At 34.9% G+C, this 21,821-nt stretch overlaps 1 long non-coding RNA gene across 3 annotated transcripts in view; it reads left to right on the top strand.

Moving 5' to 3' along the window:
- Positions 1-21,821, top strand: part of LOC118531393 (uncharacterized) — a 59,163-nt gene that overhangs the window by 23,030 nt on the left and 14,312 nt on the right. For 2 of the 3 annotated variants that reach the window (XR_004915153.2, XR_013446929.1), the window contains exon 6: positions 18,001-18,102. This is a non-coding gene — a long non-coding RNA (uncharacterized LOC118531393). Of the gene's footprint in view, positions 1-18,000; positions 20,523-21,821 lie in introns of those variants that run through there. The other variant, XR_004915152.2, reaches the window with a different exon arrangement.

The raw sequence follows: 21,821 nt of genomic DNA, 5'->3' as shown, positions 1-21,821 counted from the left end.
ATGGTGAAAAGCGGGAGGATTTTTAAGAGCTAGGGTGGGGTGTATCATAGGCCATCTGTGTGGCCTATCCTAATTGGCTAATGCCTAATTGGCTATACCTAAAAGAAAATTAAGCTATCACATACCTTTTGAAACTACTTAGAGTAAAGGGACTTGCAGAAGGTAGGCTCCTACTCACCCATGGAATTGGGAGGGAGGGGCTCCATCTTCTTTGAGGATTACATTTCAAGGAGATGGCTTTAAATCCTTGAAAAAGACAGTCCTGGTTTGTAAAACTGACAAGAGTCTTGTTAAAAGATCTATATCTCAAAAGAGCAAAAAAAGATTTACAATTACAAGTTTTCTAAAGTAAAGGTCATAGGAAAGGGAAGTCATGGCCTACTGAGTCAGGAAGAAACCTGTCTAAAGTTTAGTTAAGCTGAGGGGACTATTAAGGCTGTCTTGATCAGTTATAATGTGTTTTTTAGTAACAATTAAAACAGCCTGTTTTAATTGCACAAGGAGGGGGAGTGTCAGAGGGAGAGGGAGAAGCAGGCTCCCTGCTGAGTAGGAAGCCCGATATGGGACTCAATCCCAGGACCCTGGATCATGACTGGAGCTGAAGGCAGCCACTCAACCGACTGAGCCACCCAGGCACTCCAGAAATAGGGATTTTGTTATTGGTTTACACTCACCCTGGAATTGGCAATGGAGAGACTACTTGAGTTAAATTTGGGTTCTACTGGAGAAAAGAAAGGAGAAATGGATCCTGTGTAGGCAAAAACCATTGCCACTATGTCCTATTTTAAAGATTTTCTTCATTTATTTGTGTGTTTTATTTGGGAGAGGAATATAGGCAGTTGTTTAATGGGTATAGGGTTTCAGTTTTGCAAAATGAAAAAGTTTTAAAGATTGGTTGTGTGATGTGATTATACTTAACACTATTGAACTATATACTTAGAAATGATTAAGATGATAAATTTTATGATCATGCATTTTTAATACAATAAAAAATGTAAAATATATATCTATTCATAAAAATATTAGAGTAATTGAGGATAATTTAAATTAGTTAACCATTTTTTATTGTCTAATCATTCTGTTTGTGAAATTTTGTTTTTAATTCTTATGAATAGATTTTGCTCTTAAGGATATTTTAATTTTAATTTTTGTCTCATAATAATATGAATCAGTGCAAACACTGCTGCACTGAACATAATTTACTATCCTCTGGAAATATTTATTATATTAGCCTGTTAAACACATTGGAGTCAATTAGCTTATCTTCAGGACAAAAGGCAGAAAAATACAATGCAGGTATATAAGCCACTAGGGTGACACACTTTAAACCCACAAATTGTTTAGAAAACTGTAAACTTACTCCTTATACACGTCTAAAACTACCATTGTCTCCCTCACAAGAATATATACAACTCTTAGCTGTACTATAAGGAAGTGACTAGGTTTTACTTCTGAAAATAGGACATGGAAAAAGCTTTGATTCTATTAAGGAAGTAATTTTAAAAGTTGGGCATGGATATAAAGAAAGATACATAAGAAATAAAAATATCTTATGGACATATAATATTGTAGGACAAAGTTTCAGAAGTTAATGTCCCATGAGAAAGTTATTTTGGAACAACGTAAAGCATGCAACTTTCCTAATCATGACAAATCTTCTAAAATAAATGTGAAATACTTCTCCATTAAGATAAGATTTATGGGTTCTGTTTTATGAGTCATTAGTACATGAATATACTTCTTGCATTAAGAAGGACATATGCCAGCTTGTTAAGAATTAATAAAATTGGGTAATGACTATAATTGTTCACTTAAATTTTGTTTTTCTAGAATACAAACTTACAAGTTTATTAAATTTTTAGATATAAACTTTATAAGTTTATTCCAAGATTATTCAGAATATTTAGACCTATCCGATATAACTCCATTCAAATAAGGGAAGCATAATTTTACCAATAAGAAGTTGGTTCTTGACAATTTAATTGGATGGTTTATTTCACAAACTCAACATTTGCCTAACTAGTAAATTAGAATGTTAAAAAGTGGAAGTAGAGTTATATATTATGAAACTCCCTTAACTATCAGCCTCAGTCAACCATGTACTTTTGACTGTCTGAAACTCAAGAGATAAGGGGTCGTTGGGGAGGAGAGGAGAAAAAGAACTCAAAGCCACCTGGATAAGCTGTTGTAAATCCACTTGATAAAATGGTGAAGTTACCTTATTCTCAATCCTTCATATTACTTTTTGTTTTCAAGAAAAACAACTATTTATTTTAAGGACGGGATTATATACCTGTAGTTATTAATAACTTTTTTTTTACAAATATAAAGTTTGCTATATAAAAAAGTTCAGGAATAATTTTCTATTTAGTTTGAGATACATTTATTAGTATTCAAGTTATGAATTTGTTTACTTTGATAATTTTTAGTACTGAATTAATAGTGATTATTTGGGATCACTTGGCCTTTCTATGTGTAAATGACTTATAAATGGGGAATTTTGTCACCATTTCTTGACATTAGCATATTATTTTTTTTTTAAAGATTTATGTATTTATTTAAGAGAGAGAGGGAGGGAGGGGCAGAGGGGGAGGGAGAGAGAGACTCTCAAGCACACTCCCTGCTGAGCACCAAGCTTGATACCAGGCTCCATCTCAAGACCCTGAGATCATGACCTGAGCTGAAATCAAGAGTCAGACGCTTAACCAATTTGTCATCCAGGCACCCCTGCCATTAGCATATTCTTATATTTTACTTCAAATAAAACAGCAGCAATATAGTATCATCAGAAAAGAACTATCAAGAGAAATGATAGAAAAAAACAAAAGTTACATCACATCAATGTTTTCCATTTCTCTTTAAATAAAAATTCTATAAGCTATGTAGCCATTATTAAAAGAAAAAAGCTTTAGAAAAGCAACTGAAATGCTAACAATATCACTTTTAATCTGTCCAAATTTTTAGGAAAGGATAAAAATCCGGATATTTAAACCTAGCACTACAAGTTACCTTTACCCTGTGGACATTTGTTTATATAGACCAAACAGCTATGAAACTGAGCTGTGTTTTTGGCACTCTAAGGGACAAAGACATAAGAGCCAAAAACCAGGTTTATGCACAAGACAGAGTCTGATACCCTTCCCCATCTTAAGCTGAGAACTGATTGGCTATAATTTCATGGCAAAACTAACTGGAATTATTAGGACTTCATCAATAATTCAGTTTAGTGTTCTGGCTCCTGAATGGTCCAGTGAACTTCACATGTATAATTGGACTAAATATTTCCTGGAAATATAGTGCCCTTAGGATTCCAGATGAAGCTAATGAAGTTCTTTTCTGGGAAAAAGATCTGCTAACCCAGACCTCAAATTACCCCATAAATTAATTTTCACACAGTGTTCAAGTTATAGCCTAAAATAACTAGACACACAATAAGACACAATAAATAAAAATCAGTGAAAAACAAAACAAGACAAAAAACAGCACAAAAACTTGAGATATTGAAATTATCAGACACAGGTTATAAAATAACCAACTTTAAAAGACATGGGGGAAAATCTTGAAAATAATTACAGACAGCAAGAAACTATAAAAAGTAAAATGCTGATTCGGAAAAGAATCAAATAGAAACTCTGAAAGTGAAAAACACAAAGATTAAAATTAAAAACTATAGATTAAACACAACTAAATGAAGCTTATTAATCAGAATTATTAAAGAATATAGAGAAGATATGGAAAATACAAAATAGAAAATAGACATTGAGGATACTATAAATAATTATAGTAATCTATTACTTATATCTTCTGTAATATATATTTGCAATAGAATGAGAAAACTTCGATTTTTTTAAAAGATTTTTTTATTTGAGAGAGAGGGTGGGTAGGAGCAGAGGTTGAGAGAGAGGGTCAAGCAGACTCTGCACTGAGCATGGAGCCCGACATGGGGCTCAATCCCAGGAACCTGAGATGATGACCTGAGCTGAAACCAAGAGTCAGACGCTTAACTGACTGAGCCACCCAGGTGCCCCAGAAAACTTTGATTAAAAAAAAAAATCTAACCTGGAATATTATACCCAATGAATATATATTTCAAAATCACTTTCAAAATACACATTTTCAAGCACATGGGTGGCTCAGCTGGTTAAACGTCTGCCTTCACCTCAGATCATGATCCCAGGGTCCTGGGATTGAGCCCTGAGTCAGGCTCCCTGCTCAATGGGGAGCCTGCTTCTCCCTCTGCCTCTGCCCTTCCCCCTGCTTGTGCTCTTTCTTTCAAATAAATAAATAAAATCTTCAAAATACACATTTTTAAAGAAATATAAACATACAATTCACCACCCAGAGAAGTACACTAAAGTAAATTATAAAGGATATATGTTAGTGTAAAGCAAAGTGATCCAAAATGGAAGATTTGAGGATAGGAAAGAATGAAGAGCCAAAACAGTGGGGTAAATATTTGCAGAAGGGAGAACAAATGAGCATTAATTGTCTAAAACCAGCAAACAAATAAGAAAAAAGACCCAAAACAAGAAAATGTTTTGGATTATAAAATAGAGAATTAAAACAAATACAGAAATAGTACATAAACTGACAGAGAATAAACTATTCCAGTAATTTAAAGTAATTAATTTATCAAGAGAGCAAAAGTTTTGATTCAAGTTACATTTGGTAAGTAGAGAACGCATGTTGCAATCCAGATGAACCAATACAGAAGACCTGATTTTCAAATCAAACTCCTAACCCTTATCAAGTTTTACTATTAATTTCAAGAATAGACTCTGAGAAACAAAGTGAGAGTTCTAGAGGGGAGGGGGGTGGGGGTTGGGCTAGCCTGGTAATGGGTATTAAAGAGGGCATGTACTGCATGGAGCACTGGGTGTTATACGCAAACAATGAATCATGGAACACTACATCAAAAACTAATGATGTAATGTATGGTGATTAACATAACATAAAAAAAAATGAATAGAGGTGATAAAGAGGATCTGCAGAGCAGGGGGAGGTATGGGCATTGAGGTAGCTACTCAAGTCTTTCCTTCTCTTAAGGGATATCCAGTCTCTGGTCCAGACTGGAAGTCATTTCTAAGTGAGGTACATAAATTATCACCTCACACAACTGGGAGGGTTCATTCATGTCCATTTCATACTTCCAGTTTACATGATGTATTCTTAGAGAAAAATGCTTCATGGACGCCTGGGTGGCTCAGTTGGTTAGGCGACTGCCTTCGGCTCAGGTCATGATCCTGGAGTCCCTGGATCGAGTCCCGCATCGGGCTCCCTGCTCGGCAGGGAGCCTGCTTCTCCCTATGACCCTCACCCCTCTCATGTGCTCTCTCTCTCTCATTCTCTCTGTCTCAAATAAATAAATAAAATAAAAAAAAAAAAAGAGAAAAATGCTTCATAAATTTATGGATTCTAAAAGGCTTATTACTATAAGTAATCCTTTAGCCTGAGATTCCTCTTTAAAACATTCCATAAAGATTTACCTCCTAGAAAATATCATTAATCTGTTTACCTAGAATACCAGTAGTCATGTTGATCAGGAAATTAGGCCAGGTCACCTGCCTTGTTTTCTTTCCCCTGGGTACATCCTTCCTGTAATCTGGAAAGGAATGAATTAGAGGTTAGCTGTTTAACTCCTTCCTTTCCACTACGGTAACCAATGAAAGAAGCAAAATATGTAACTCTCGTATTGGTACAAAAGACAAAGTGGAATGGTAACAGAATAATCATTTAATTCTACAGAAGGCAAAAACAGAGGACAAATAGAAAGCATAAAATAAGATGATAGAATTAAATGTAAATATTGCGGTAATCATATGTTAAATGTACAAGTATGTTTGAATTCAAAGATGATAATTATTTGATAAAAAATAAAATCCAGTCATAAGTTGTTTGTGATAAATCTGAAATAGAGTAATATAAAAAGGATTAATGTAACATTTACATTCAGATAGGCATGTAAATACCAACCAAAAGAAAGCAATTTTAAGTACATTGATGACATTCAAAATATACTTTGTTGCAAAAAGCATTATTAGAAATAAAAGTTACTTCAAAATGATAAAAAGATTCAATTCACCAGGAAAGTGTGCTATTTTAATTTGTCTCAATAATGTTCTTAAATTATGTAAGGCAATTGAAATAAATCCATAATCATAGTGGTTGATTTTATTTGTTTATTTGTTTATTTATTTATTGTCATCTATATCAAGTTAGGGATTCATTTATCCAACAAATAATTGTTCAGTGCCTATTGTGTACCAAGAACCATTTTTTCCAGCTTTATTGAGGTATAATTGACAATTAGAATTGTAATATTTTATAAAGTGTACAATGTGGTGATTTCATATACTTTCTACTTTATGAAATGATTACCCCAATCAAGCTAATTAATATATTCATCACATTACATAGTTATCATTTTGTGTGTGTGTGGTGAGAACACTTAAGATTTACTCTCTTAGAAAATTTCAAATGTACATTATTATTAACTATAGTTACCACATTGTGCATTAGGTCTCCAGAACTTACTCTTTTTAAAACTTAAAAAAGTTTGTACCTTTTGGCCAACATCTCCCCTTTTCTCCCGGCCTCCAACCCCCAGTTACCAAATGTTCTATATTCTGTTTCTTTGAGTTCAACTTTTTTAAAAAAATAGGTTTCCCCATGTAAGGGATGCCATACAGTATTTGCCTTTCTCTTTCTGGTTTATTTTACTTACATAATGCCCTCCAGATTAATTCATGTCATTGCGTATGGTAAGATCTCCTTTTTATTGGCTGAATAATATTTATTTATCCATTGATCAACACTTAGGTTGTTTCAGTGTCTTGGCTGTTGTAAATAATGCTGCAGTGAACATGGAGGTGCAGTTATCTTTTCAATATAGTGACTTCGTTTCCTTTAAAAAAATACCCAGTAGTGGAATTGGGGAACATATGGTAATCAATTTTTAATTGGTGGTCAATTTTTTTTTTTTTTTTTTTTTGAGAAATCTCCTTACTGTTTTCCATAGTGGCTGTACTTATTTATTTATTTATTTATTAAACAATGTTTTTTTTTTAATTTGACACAGAGAGCATAAGCGGGGGGAGCAGCAGGCAGAGGGAGAGGGAGAAGCAGTTTCCTGCTGAGCAGAGAGCCCAACACAGGGCTCAATCCCAGGACCCTGGGATCATGACCTGAGCTGAAGGCAGACACTTAACTGACTGAGCCACCCAGGTGCCCCATGGCTGTACCAATTTACATTTCCTTTCACACCAACAGTAGAAAAGAGTTCCCTTTTCTCTACATTCTCACTAACAATTATTATCTCTTGTCTTTTTGATAATAGCCATTCTAACAGATATGAGGTGATATCTCATTGTGGTTTTGAATTGCATTTCCCAATGATCAGTGATGTTGACATCTTTTCATATACCTATAAGCCATTTGCATGTCTTTTTTAGAAAATTGTCTACTTTGATAATTTTTTAATTGAGTTACTTAGGATTTTTTTTTTTTGCCATTGAGTTACGAGTTTCTTATGTATTTTGGATATTTACTCCTTATGAGATATATGATTTACAAATATTTTTCCCATTCTGTAGGTTGCCTTTTCATTTTGTTGATGGTTTCCAAAGCTGTGCAAAAGATTTTTAGTTTGATGTAGTCTAACTGGTTTATTTTTACTTTTTTTTTTTTTTTTTTTTTTGCCAGTCCTTTTGGTGTCAGATCCAAAAAAATCATTGCCAAGACCAATGTCAAGGAATTTATTCCCAATGTTTTCTCCTAAGACTTTTATGGTTTTTCATCTTATGTTTAAGTATTTTATTCATTTTAAGTTGATTTTTGCATGTGATATAAGATAGAGGTTCAGTTTCATTAACTTGCATATGGATATCCCATTTCCCCAGCACCATTTATTAGAGAGACTATCCTTTCTTCATTGTGTATTCTTGGTGCCTTTGTTGGAAATTAGTTCATGTATTTGAGTGGGTTTATTTCTGGGCTATTCTGTTCCATTGTTCTGTATGTCTGTTTTTAGGCTAACACCATAATATTTTGATTACTATAGATTTGTAGTATAGCTTGAAATAAGGAGGTGTGATGCCTCCAGTCTTGCTCTTCTTATTCAGCATTGCTTAAGCTGTTCGGGGACTTCTGTGGTTCCATAGGAATTTTAGGACGGTTTTACCTCTTTTTAAACTCATCTCTCTTAGTAATTAGTGAAATAGGCCAAAAAATTTAAGTATGTAGAAGATCTAAGAAACACTTTAACAATTTTAACCTAATGGCACATATAAAATATTTCACCCAACAACTATAAAATATTCATTGAGCATACATGACATAATTATAAATATTAATCATGTGTTAGTCCATAAATCATGTCTCAATAAACTTCAAATGATTCAAATCATACAGAGTATACTCTTTGATAGTAGTCTTAGTCTAGATATCAATTACAAAAGATAATTTAAAGTTCTCCTGTATGTGGGAATTAAAACATGTAAATCTGCATGACCTATTTAAAAGCCAAATGCTAAACTCTAAGAGCTCCTGGGTTGGGGTTGATAGGGGTAGATGTAGGGAAGAAAAAATAAATAAATAAAATTCAATTATATTATAAAAGGAAAAAAATGAGAGGCAAAAGAGCACAGACTAATTTTTAATTCATAAATTTATTTCTAGCAAGACTATGAAGTGAGTATAAAGGCAGAGTAAGGCATTTATAAGCATGAAAAGACTTATAAAACTTATCTCCAGTGTACACTTTATTGTTAGGATACTGAAGAATATACTTCATAAAAAGAAGTTAGTAAACGGGTTGAGGTAAAAAGCTAAGATACAAGAAACAGTGTAACTGACTGAAGAGAGTAGCAAAGAGTTTCGGGATGGGCTATAAACCTACAGGTGAAAGCAGATTGGAGGTGGAAGATTCCAGGAGGAAAAGTCCAGGAAAACAAACAAACAAAAACACAGAGAGTAAGTAAATTAATTGATTAATTAAAATTTAGAAGAGAACCTCATGATGCCAGATTAATATCTATCAACCATTATTGCCTATCATATTACCATTGCCTGGGGAGCTCTAAAATAATAGCAATGGCTGGGCACCACGAACAAAGTTTTGATTTAATGAATCTGAGTAAGGTAAGTGGTGTGTGTGTGGTAGATTTTTTGGGGGGAGAGGGTATCTCAGAGGCAGAGGGCTGAACTCATCACACTCCTCATTTTATGGCCATTGTCATCATTGGTCTTTGCAAGATCCCACTCCTAATTTTCTTATTTCTTTTTATCCCTATGCCACACTTCATTTCTTCACCATAAGAATGTTCTTCATTCTTGTCACATGGAAGATGTCTTCACTGTAAGACACCATTTTGATATGTTTGCTATGTATTGTCTGTATCTATAGTAACTGTACAAAATGGGTATTATTTCGAATGCATGTATTTAAGTAATGTAAGTACTAAAGACTGATACATCTCATTCTATTTCTTTTTTCTTTTTTTTTACTTTCTTTTGAACACTGTGAGGTCACTCCATGTTGTTCTTTGTATTTATTCCATTTTTTTCTGTGGGATATGCAATTTACATGAAACAACAAGGGATTATTGACTCTCAGGATTCTAGGGCAATTCTTCTGCTGGTTGTGCAGGGTCTTATGCATTTGCATTCCTCTGTAAAGTCTTTAAAGGTTATGCAGCCTTGGCCTCTCTCTCCTTGTGGTTTTCCACCTGGGCTTCTTTACATCATGTTGTCTCATGGTTCCCAGAGAGCAAAAGCAGAAACGCCAGGGAGGTCCTTTGAGACCTAATCTAGGAACTAGAACAATATCATTTCATTCTCATTTCATTGGTCAAAACAAGTCAAATTCCAGCCCAGATTCAGGAGGAAGGGAAACAGACCGTTTGTTAATGGGATGAACAATGAATAGCAAAGTTACATAGCAAAGGGCATGGACAAAGAGAGGCATGCTTCACTGAGGCTCTCAATTGTAACTGTCAGCCATGTAAGTAAAAGAAAAAGACCCCCAAAAATTGTAAATGGAGGAAAAATAAGAAAATGTAAAAAAAAAAAAAGAATAATTGTAGACTACTACTTAGCTCTGAATAATATTTGTGTCACCATTATAATAATGTAAATATTATTTGTTAATTTGAGTACAGAGTGTGATAATTTTGGGAAGGCTAAATGGTCATCCAGCATCACAAAATATGAACAAATAATTTATGAAATGAATAAATTAAGGGAAAGCAGCATGGTATATTATTTTTAAATTTCAGAATAAATACTTGAAGAAATAACTTGAAGAACTGAAAGTTGTTGCCAGTAGGGAGTGGTTGGTGGACTGGAAAAACCAGGAATTCCTGCTTTCCATCTGGACCTTGTATCAATTTTGTAATGTGTGTACAAGAGTTATTATGATTGAATTTTAAGGAAAATCAAAACTAAATGAAACCCAAATGCATAAACAAATAAAAATAATTAAGTTGCTAATTTTTTTCTTAAAATATCTCTTGATTAGCCTCCCTACAACAAAATCTTTTCTTTTTTAAAGATTTTATTTATTTATTTGACAGAGAGAGACACAGCGAGAGCCGGAGCACAAGCAGGGGGAGTGGGAGAGGGAGAAGCAGGCTTCCCGCGGAGCAGGGAGCCCAATGCGGGGCTCGATCCCAGGACCCTGAGATAATGACCTGAGCCGAAGGCAGACGCTTAATGGCTGAGCCACCCAGGCGCCCCCCAACAAATTCTTCCAACAACTAACTAGCATATGTAAGACAGTGGTTAGGGCAAAATCTCTCTTACACGCTGTAGACTAGGATTTGAAATCAGCATGTTTATATTGACATGCTTATATTAACAGACTCCAGGAGGAAGTTTTTCTCACTGCAAGGCTGAGGAGAATGCTCTTTTAAAAAGGCACAGACTGTGCTTGATCACCCAAATAAATCTTTGAGTGGACTCTGAAATTCCACATGAAAGCTAGGCAGACGTACCTTCTGGCATGATAATCATGGACCATTCCAGAGCAGCCTGAATAAGGGTCCTTGGACTGACAAGGCCTGAATCCATTCTTGATTGTAACAACAAACGTTTGGCAGGAAATCTTTGTGGTTGTGGCTGAAGTGTGGGCTGGAGGAACTGAGGATCATCACTGGTGCATTACATTTTGCAAAAGAGTCCCGACATTCTAAGTGCTTTAGGCAGGTCAAAGCCAGGAAAGAAGCCCTGGTAACAATCCAAAGGGTTTTGCATTTTTGTATTATGTTTTGCATTTAGTTTGTATACAAGTCTATTTACAGTTTTGCTTTTTATGAGCCCCTTCCCTTTTAAGAACCTAGCATACAGGAAAAGCATATCCTATTTCAATTCAGGAAAACAGCAGTAAAAGAAAGCCTGTTTGATACAAGGATTTGAAATGGAAGCTATGCAGATGAACATGCTTGCAAGCTGTAAAATGAAGATATAATTTATGTAGAACTATTTTTGCGTACTATTTTTATTACATCCATGGAAAATATACATAGGAAAATGAGTGTAAAAAGATGCTGTATCATGTTTAGGCGACGGTATCTGGGCTATAGGATTCTGGATTTCTTTTTTTTAACCTCTAATTATTTGTATTTTCTGTAGTAACCACAAACTACTTTTATGATAGGAAATAGCTATATTAATTTTTTAAAAGACTTAATAGGACAGTGACTGTTCTATTGGAAAAATAGGAAAAGAAGCACCAAAAAATTCAGGATGCAATCAACTTAGCAGAAAGATTGTATTTGATAGTAAAAATAGCAAAAGAAAAGTCAGTTGTTGCACAGGGTGGGCGACTGTCGATTGGTTCTTCTGCTAGCCCTCTCCTCTTTAAACGCTCCTGGCATTCTTTTTTTTTTTTTTTTTTTAAAGATTTTATTTATTTATTTGACAGAGAGAGAGATAGCGAGAGCAGGAACACAAGCAGGGGGAGTGGGAGAGGGAGAAGCAGGCTTTCTGCCGAGCAGGAAGCCCGATGTGGGACTCGATCCCAGGACCCTGGGATCAGGACCTGAGCCGAAGGCAGACACTTAACGACTGAGCCACCCAGGCGCCCAACGCTCCTGGCATTCTTGATCACCATGATTATAACTCCATCCACACTTTCTCTTGCTTCTAGCTGGGTCTCTCCTTCTAAGATGGCTGGTAAATTCATAATATTCTTATTTGCCCTTTACTTCCTGATAGCACTCTGACAATGTAAACAAAATCTTGAAGGCTGGGTGGGTTGACCTCATTAGATAGTATGAAGTTATTTATTTAAGAGAACTTAAACCTCACACCTAAATGAGGTATACCTGACTACCTAAACATAGTGTAACTTATAGTAAAAATTAATGCTTAAATGTAATATAATCTGTTTGCTACTCTTCCACACCTTCCCTCCCATTAATGGTGCAGTGTATTTCCCTGCTTGTTGACCTTGGGCTTGGCCACTTGATTTATTTTGGCCAATGAAGTATTAGCAGATATCAAGAAATCAGAAGTTTGCACTGTGCTTGTATGGTTGGGCTTGTTCTTATGTCTCAGCCATTGCCATAAAAGGAATTTAGCAAGATTTTCTCACTGGTCTGAAGAGGATAAGAGACATGTGGAACTGAGCTGCCCCCAAATGAGCCCTGTTCCAATCAGTCAACCACCCAGGCATGGGAACAATAATAAATTATTGTAATTTTAAGTTACTGAGTTTAAAGATGTATTGTTATACTGATATAGAAATTGTTACTGATAAGTGGGGTGCTGTCATTATATACATATTTAGAATTGGGAAGTGGTAGGTGAGCAATCTGTTAAAAGATATAAGGACATTGTTATAGGATGCTTTAAAATTTGCAAGCCTGTGTTACATGTTACATAATAGTATAGTAACTATCACAGTTTGTCTGGAACCGAGAGGTTTCTTGGAATGTGAGACATTCAGTGCTAAAACTGGGAAAGTCATGGGCAAATCAGGATGAGTTGATGACCATATGAAATGTTGAAATATTTGGCAGGGTTGTTGCTTGCAGTAACAGGTAATACAGTAAATGGACCTTAAGAACTTGTCCACTGGAGAAAGATGGTAGCCAGGTAGATATCAAAATCATCGTAGCTACATGTACTACTATTCTGCAACACATACGTTAAGGAAAGAATTATCCAGTTTGCAAGCAGAACTGTTGGCTTGGAAGCTAGAACTTTTTCTCAACTCTAGACTGTTCTGCTAGCAAATTTTAAAACAAGGATGCAGACAGTAAGATATACACTCAGGGTAAAAACCAAGTCAAAGATATGACCCCAACACCCTTTTGTTAAATTCTCTAGAAGTGATTAAGTGGTCTCTAGTGGACACTTTTAGCCAGGCAGTAGGTCTCCTAGAAAATGTGTGGGCCAGATATGCCCAAAAACCAAATAATTAAGTCTGGAGAGAAAGACATTTACCCCCAAGACTTGTGGAATTGGATACATAGAACGCCCACAAGGTATTTGGAAGAAATATCTTACAAAATGCCATAAATCTGAACTAAAAGATACTAATCCTGCTTTAAATAGTAAATAAAAATAAAACAAAAATATTTCTGGGCCCCCAACTTTCTGCACACAGAAAGCAGTCTGGGAAAGGGAAAGCTGTTTCATTGCTAAAAAAAATTTCAGGGGTGCCTGGGTGGCTCAGTTGTTAAGTATCTGCCTTCGGCTCAGGTTATGATCCCAGCGTCCTGGGATCGAGCCCCGCATGGGGCTCCCTGCTCCACAGGGGGCCTGCTTCTCCCTCTCCTACTCCCCCAGCTTGTGTTCCCTCTCTCACTGTCTCTCTCTCTGTCAAATAAATGAATTCTTTTAAAAAAATTTCATTTTATAATGCCGTCTTCAGATATGATTGAGGAAGATGAAAACCATGTGGAGCAGCCCTGGACCCACTGAGCTCTGGCCAGGAGCAAGGTTCCCCTTTGCCTATTCACAGACCCATGTGAGTAAATGCTCGTTCTAAGCCACTTAGAATTGGGATGTTTTGTTACAATCAGAGGTAGCTGGCTGACACAAAGCCCTTTGTATATGCTCACAAACCAATGTGAGGCTCCATACCTACTATAAAGGAAATTTAAAGTTGGTAAAACTAACAGATGTCTGCCCCCAAGAACTGCATATCTTCTTCTTCTAATTGCAAAGTGAATACTTAATACATATTCATTGACTCGGTATGCGGCCTAAGATTGCCAGAATTTTGGAATGTGAGATAGATATGCCCTGTATCTTAGTATTATTGGAATATCGGGGGAATGTGGTCCATTCCTTGTATGATCTGTGCTAAAAAGTAAAGAGGGAATTGGAAGCAGTAAAGCATGTGTAATGTAAAGCAAAATATTCTGCTGACATCAATCACATGGCAAATAGCTTACAATCTTGATATGATATTTGGTTATGTTTTCACTGTAGAAAGAATGCCTCAGTAGGGTTTAAACCTCCCAATATTATGAAAAAATTTCAATGTTACAAATAGACTCAAAATAATTATAAATTATAGAAAAATTAAAGTTTACTAAGTGGAAAGCAAAATAAATACATAATTAGATGACTGGGCAAAATGATTTTGCTATGTTTTGGAAAATCAGTTATACATGTGAGTCTTCACTGATAAAAATACTAATTATTTTATTATTTTAATGAATGTTTGTGGTTTATTTTATTCTAGCTACTTAAAAATAATACTTTCTATTTTATATTTCTAGAAATTGCATATCTGCCATTTTCAAAGCAAAACTATTTCATAGCAGAATTAAGGATAAGAGGCAACCTTAGTTTATATGCAAAAAAGGAATGGAATAGGTTAATTTTTCTCTTTAGCAAAAAAGAACTTCCCACTATTATAATACACATTGGGTAGTCAGTCAAAACCATTTATTGAGTGCTTACCAGGGGCAAAGCACCGGGAGAATATATAAATGTTTCCTTAGCTCTTTAAATGTCATTTATATAAAAGAAGCAGAGAAAAAAGAAGTAAAAAATTGAAACCCCAAATATTAGAAAGGTATTATACTAATATAAATTTCATTTGTAAAAACTCACTAAAAGATCCAAAGAGTAATTGGAGTGAATAGACTTCAAGGAAACTTCCTGAGGTTCTCAGAAAATAACTTTGGTTTATAAAAGTAAATGCATTACTGATTAATGCTGTTCACTCTTTTCTTAGATGCCTAACATACAATCACCTCCATTCCAAGGAAGTAAATTTTAACTTCGGTCTCTAAAAACAGAACTCAGTGCTAACTGTATAATTATGTGATTCAATCAGGAAATAACTTTCTTATCAATTCACTTCTGTTTCGCAATCTGGGATGCCATCAACCTTCCTATGAGGGCAGCTCCATCTCAGAATAGTGAGATCTTGACCCTGAGAAACGAGACCTGGGCTACACTGGTCTAGAGTTATTGTCAAGAGAAACTCGCATCATTGCCACTCATGTACCTGTTCATTGCACAACCCTTCACTTTGGCAATGAAGAAGCTAAAAATAGCCAAACATCCACAAAAATGCTGTTCCGACTTCATAACTTCATTAGTCATCAAGTAAAAATGATCTTGCCATCACCCTATTGAAAATAAAAAGGGAAACACTGTTTAGATTTAACATGCCCAAGCTCCACTTTGCCTCCTCTTCTCTCACCTCCTACTGACTCTTCCTCTGATTTTTTTTCCTCTTGGGAAATGGCATCACGATCTAGCCCACTGCCTAAGCTGAGTACTTCACGATCATCTTTGCTCTTCTGTCATAGATCCAGGTTCAAATAACTTCCAAATTACCTTTCTAGTTTTAACTTTTATTTCCACTGTCCCTGGCAAGTGATATACATTCAATAATGAGAATTGTCAGTGTCTGCTCTTCAGCAAGGCCCTCTGCTGTAGCCCACTGTCCTAATCTTGCCTGTAGCTGTATCTTCTCACACTCACTGCACTGGACCATGTTTCCGAAACACTTCCAAATACTGATTTTGCACAAGCTAGGAGCTCTCTTTGGGCTGTCTTCTCCCAGTTTTTCTCCCAGGTGAGCCTCTACTCAATATCAAATTCCCAGTCTTCATAACTTTCCCTGATATTTAACAACTCCCTGATTATGTTCCTATCGAGTTTTCTATCCACTTTTAATATATCACTTGTCACCTTGCATTTTAGATGTTTGTCCTTGTTTCCTCTGGTGGCATCCTGAGAGTTGGAATTGTGTCTTACTTATTTTTGAATTTCCAGAGTATGGCAGAGTGCTTGAAATATTGAAGGTGCTCAATAAGTTGTTTGTAATTTTCTGTCCTCTATACAAGCATTATGAAAATCTTATGATTTATGGAAGACTTGAATGTAATAATGGTCTCTGTGCCATGCCAGGTGCAGAAGTAGTCATCATTTGGAACCACAGTTGATGGAAATGTTCGTTAGGCCACTAAGAGTGCTATAGATGTGGAGAAGTCTTTCCAAATTCAGCAAAAATACAGGACCTCCAGCTAAATTTGAAGGTCAGAGAGATAATAAGTTTAGTACAAGTGGATCTCAAATGTTGCATGGGACATACTTATACTGAAAATTTATTTATTCTCTGTCTGACCTTCAAATTTAATTGGGCATCCTGTTTTTATCAGGCAATCCTCCAGGTCAAAGGGAAGTAGACTGTGTACAATGGAAGAGAAGCAGTAACTCGGGTAACTATAAACCCTGGTTTGCCCTTAAGAGGACTGGTTTACATTTACTGTCTTCGTGTAACTTTCCCACTTCATGATAGTTCCCACTTTGACCTTCAAATATGACCTGATTTGGACATGGATCATATGATCACAGCAAATAGCAATAGTAGCTCATCTCATTATTTAACAAAGATGACAAGTATAATATTGTGATTAGTTTTAGCAATACATTGTTAAACTTATAACAAACCAAAATGTATAGCTTTGACAGCAGAGGAAGCCAGTTGGAAGAGTGACATTTCTGGACAGTGTGAAAAATGGTGGATGGAATTGGAAACACTTGTTCAGCTGAGATGTGGGAAACAGAGTTAACTACTGTCACGTATATTGTAATGTGAAAATGTACCGGGTGTCACTTTAGGGTGGAGATAGTAGCAAATTTAGAAGGACCCTTGGCGCCCTAAATGCCTGACCTCTTCTACCTCTCCAGTTTCCCCCTGCAGCATTTTCCCTCTTGTGTAGTTTGCGTCACATACTTTGTCCCTCTTTTGGTTTCTTGAATGCAGCTGTCTGCCTCAGAACCCACACATCCAGTTGTCCTTACTCTCATCTCTGTAGTGAAACAGTCTTTCCTCTCCTCTTCTCCTCTGGGCATCCTCCACTCCAGTCCCCCCAACCTCCATTTAAATCCCCTCTTCTTAGTTCATGCAATAGTACTTTTTTAAGCCTGTTTTTTTGTGTGAGTCCCAGCTAAACATTAACAGTAACTTTTTTTCCCCTTCTCTGCATTTATCTCAATTTATAATAATATATTTGTGCTATTATTTGGTGATTCTTGTCTTTTCCATTGGACTGTTAGTTCTGTGATTTCAATGTATTTGACATATCTGGCATTAAATAAATACTTGTAGCAAGTATGTGTGACTATAGGGAAACAGTTTAATAGAAGTAAAATTTAATAAAGACTCCAGCTGTCCAGATGCAAAATGGGCTGCCTTTAAATTACTAAGCTTGTGATCACTTGACATTTTTAACCAAAGGATGAATGACCATCTGTCAGTGATAAGGATGTTCCAGAAGGGTTTATACAAAAAAATGGAGTGGGAAGTTGGTGGCCTCTAAAGTCTTTTCTGACCTTTATATTCTGTGACTTACAAATGAACTTGCTTATAAATTAGAACTGCCAGTATTTTATAAATAATCTTAATTATTCTGAAATATTAATAGAATGAGACCCACTGATGATTGAACATTAAATTTCTGATCAATATTGATTAAAACAATGAGAACAAAGAGATGATTTTCCTTGTTTTTCTTTCTTTTCCAGATGAAGATTTGAAGACATAAATTAATTCAAGGAGGTGTCAAGTTGAAGTTCGGGATAGATTTAGAACTCAAGATTCAGGAAGTCTCCTTTGCATGTTGGATAGTGAGTTTCTGAATTCTTTAACTTTTTAAAACATAAGGAAAATAACCATATTATTTGGCATACTGAATGATTAAGAGTCTCATGCTCTACCGACTGAGCTAGCCGGGCGCCTGGCATACTGAATGATTAGAACTAAAATAATGTAAAAGCTTTTTCAATTTCCCAATGTAATTATAACTAAATTCAGAAAATTCTGCAATTTTCATTTCCTTGGTTTCTGACATCAAAAACTATATATGATGCCAAATATTATAATATGTCACATTTCCTTTCCATAAAATAAGTGCTTCAAAACATACATCTAATTGCTTCTAAGAACTTGTCATGTTATAAAAAAATCTGTATAAAATTAGACATTTGTAATGTATCAGATACCATCATAAAAATACTATTTTCACTAACTCATAGCAATGTTTTCAGTAATAACTGATGTTATTTTAAAATTTAAATTATGTGTTATTATGAAATGCATTCGCCATTATCCATATGCATGATGTTTATTTTCTTTTTGTTTTATTTAATTATTTTATAGTGCTTACCTAATGCTACACACTTTTCATTTATTTATTTTTTTTTTAAAAGACTTTATTTTTAAGTAATCTCAGTACCCAATATGGGGCTTGAACTTACAACCTGTGATCAAGAGTCACATGCTCTACCAACTGAGCCAGCCAGGTACCCCAGCAAATGCTTTTTAAATATTAGCTCATTAAGCCCTGATAAGAACCCTCCAATAGAACCACTTTTAATTTTTAAATTTACAGAAGAGGACACTAAGATAAATAGGTATTTAAGATGCATAAATAGATGTTGTAAGCAGTGAAACTAAGATTTGAACCAAAGCAGTCTGGTTGTAGATTGATACCCTTAATCATTATGTTATAGCAACTAAATATTAACAGTGCAGTCAGATAAAAAATAAGCAAAAGTAATTTGCTCCATTCCTCCCTCATATCTCTTACCATGTCTTAGAGGTAAGCATACTTAGCCTTTAGTATTCATAACTGTTTCTGGTAGATACCACCATAAGTATAAGCACCTTTAAATACCTTTATTTACTAATTTTTTTAATGTGTAAATTTGAACATACTACTTCTAATTCTTTTTCAACTTCCATCCCCATATTTTTGTTAGTTGTGTTTTGGTTATTGTAGTTCCTGACAAGTTATGCTTATGTAATCATTACTTAACTTAGAACCAAGTATTGTGAAAGACATATAATCCAATGCCATTAAAATCTGGGATCATTTTACCTTCTTTCCTTATAATTGTTCAGAATTATGCTATACTTTTCTTTGCTTAAATGAAGAACATGTCTTTATCATACAACTTTATGATAAAATCCACAGATTTTCTGTATTTTTATTTGCTTTATTAAAGAGGTATTATGATGGCCTCCTGATTCATTGGTCATATAAGTCAAATATCAGATTCCAGTTTATACATAATCATTGCAACAGATTTTACAATATGGCTATTTCCTATAATAATATCTGTATGTATGTAAATATACCTAAGTGAATCAGTCATTATGCTTAAAGATTTTTATAGATAAGCATAATAATTATGTATTAGTATAATAGGAAAATTACATATAGTTGTAATCAATTTATGAATTTTTCCAGCTTGAAATTTATTAGTATTACATAGGATGTATTTTTAGCTCTTTAGTTAATAGAGCCATTTATATTGCTATGATAATCCTCTAGTCTCCAAGGAATATAAAGTAATTATACCAAGTATCCTATTGAAAAATTTTAATACTGAGATACCCTTTCCACACTGGGTCAGCTACACATACCCTTTTCTGTCCTCTCAACAAAATCAGTAGTTCTGAGACTTAAAAACAAACCCATTTCAGTTTTCCCGGTACATTAAGATATTATGGTTGCTCACTGTGATTGTCACTTAAATTTTCAAGGAAAGTTTTTAGTGTATTCTCATCATTAGATGCTCTTTATCTGCTTCTTATAATGGTATTGAATGAAGTGCTAAATATTCTGAGTGACCTAGTTGCTGAGATTTCTTTGTTAAGGGAACATGGACATTGCTCACTCACAAGATTATACCTTTCCTACCCCACTTAAGGGGAGGATCCAGGAGAAAAAGAGAAAGGGAGAGACATATCGTTAGTAGGATGACAATAATCTAAAGAAAAACAGTGGGAAATGATGTCTAGTAACAACATGCATATTTTATTCATATGAAGAATTTTATTTTCTCTGGATAATTCTGAACAATTATAAGGATATTTTCCTGGGCGCCTGGGTGGCTCAGTCATTAAGCGTCTGCCTTCGGCTCAGGTCATGATCTCAGGGTCCTGGGATCGAGCCCCACATCGGGCTCCCTGCTTAGTGGGAAGCCTGCTTCTCCCTCTCCCGCTCTCCCTGCTTGTGTTCCCTCTCTCGCTGTGTCTCTCTCTGTCAAATAAATAAATAAAATCTTAAAAAAAAAAGGATATTTTCCTATTGAGGTTCCTCAGTGTCTAATTTTTAACATTATTGTTTTTGTCCCATTTGGGATATTAAGGTTTGGGCAACTGTACCATAAGAGCATTGAACATGCACATAATATTAATATTAACATTTTAAATCTCAGAATAATCAATATGTTCTTTTGAAAATTTCATTCCAAATAATTTAGAAGTGCCTTGTAAACACAATACAAAATATAAGATTGTATGATAGAATGGAACATTCTACCAAAAGCTTTAAATTAATAAAATGGTAAGTAAAGTTTGCCTCAGAGTTTTACATGAAGATATTCTTATATAATTGCTGTGAGAATAATCATGCTCAAATATAATTAATGAATGTCCCTAAGTGAAATATCAATATTCACTGAGTAATCAGGAAGCTTTCACATCCATATGTTTTGGGGGGAAATACCTAAATAAACATCTATACTGCATACAGAATAACCCATCTAATGGCTAATATTTTATTATCAATATATTAATCACTACACAGTAACATAAGTTCCTTGTGTAAAGTTTATACAAAAATAATGACCTCTTCCATCAAGGCTTGAATCAATGTCCCCAGAGGTAGACGTGTTAAGGTGGTAACTATCACCCCATTCACAATTCAAATCCACCTACATCCATAACTTCACCCCAAACGGATGGTGTTGAGCATGGTGGACATTTTAGAGTTTTACTAAAGTTTTAAGTCAATATATAGAGTGGAAAGAGAAAACAGGAAGATTTTAATCATTGATTAAATCTTAAATAAATTCCTCGAGTTTTTATGGGATGATGCAGTTGACTTCAGTCCCTGCTCTGGAAAAAGGCAAGGGTGTGCAAATGCTTATATGCAGACCAATGAGAACAGCTAAGTTTTATGTATGTTGACTTTGTTAAGAAATAGGGAAAATGGTTAGATATATTCTCACTTTGGAAGGAGGTGATTATTTTCAATTTTGGCCCTGAAAACAGTATTTTCCCATGATTTTAGCCTATCATTCTAAAAAACTGTCTTGTTTGACAACAGCTATCAAACATTTACTGCTAGATAGGATGATAATAGCATGAGGGTGAAGCATCCCTGCTTCAAACATAGTAACTGGCTAGATAACATTAAACCTCCCCATAGAAAAGGAAATAGTCTAAAACGTCTTCTATATAACACTTTCTTCTTTTTTTATATCACTTTTCTTTACTCTGAGGTGAGTTTATCTTAAAGTAACTTGAGTGTTTAAGAAGAACAAGTGAAGGTAAA

Source organism: Halichoerus grypus, chromosome 4 (assembly GCF_964656455.1).
Source record: "Halichoerus grypus chromosome 4, mHalGry1.hap1.1, whole genome shotgun sequence".
NCBI lineage: Eukaryota > Metazoa > Chordata > Mammalia > Carnivora > Phocidae > Halichoerus > Halichoerus grypus.
This window is presented reverse-complemented; position numbering and strand designations above follow the sequence as displayed.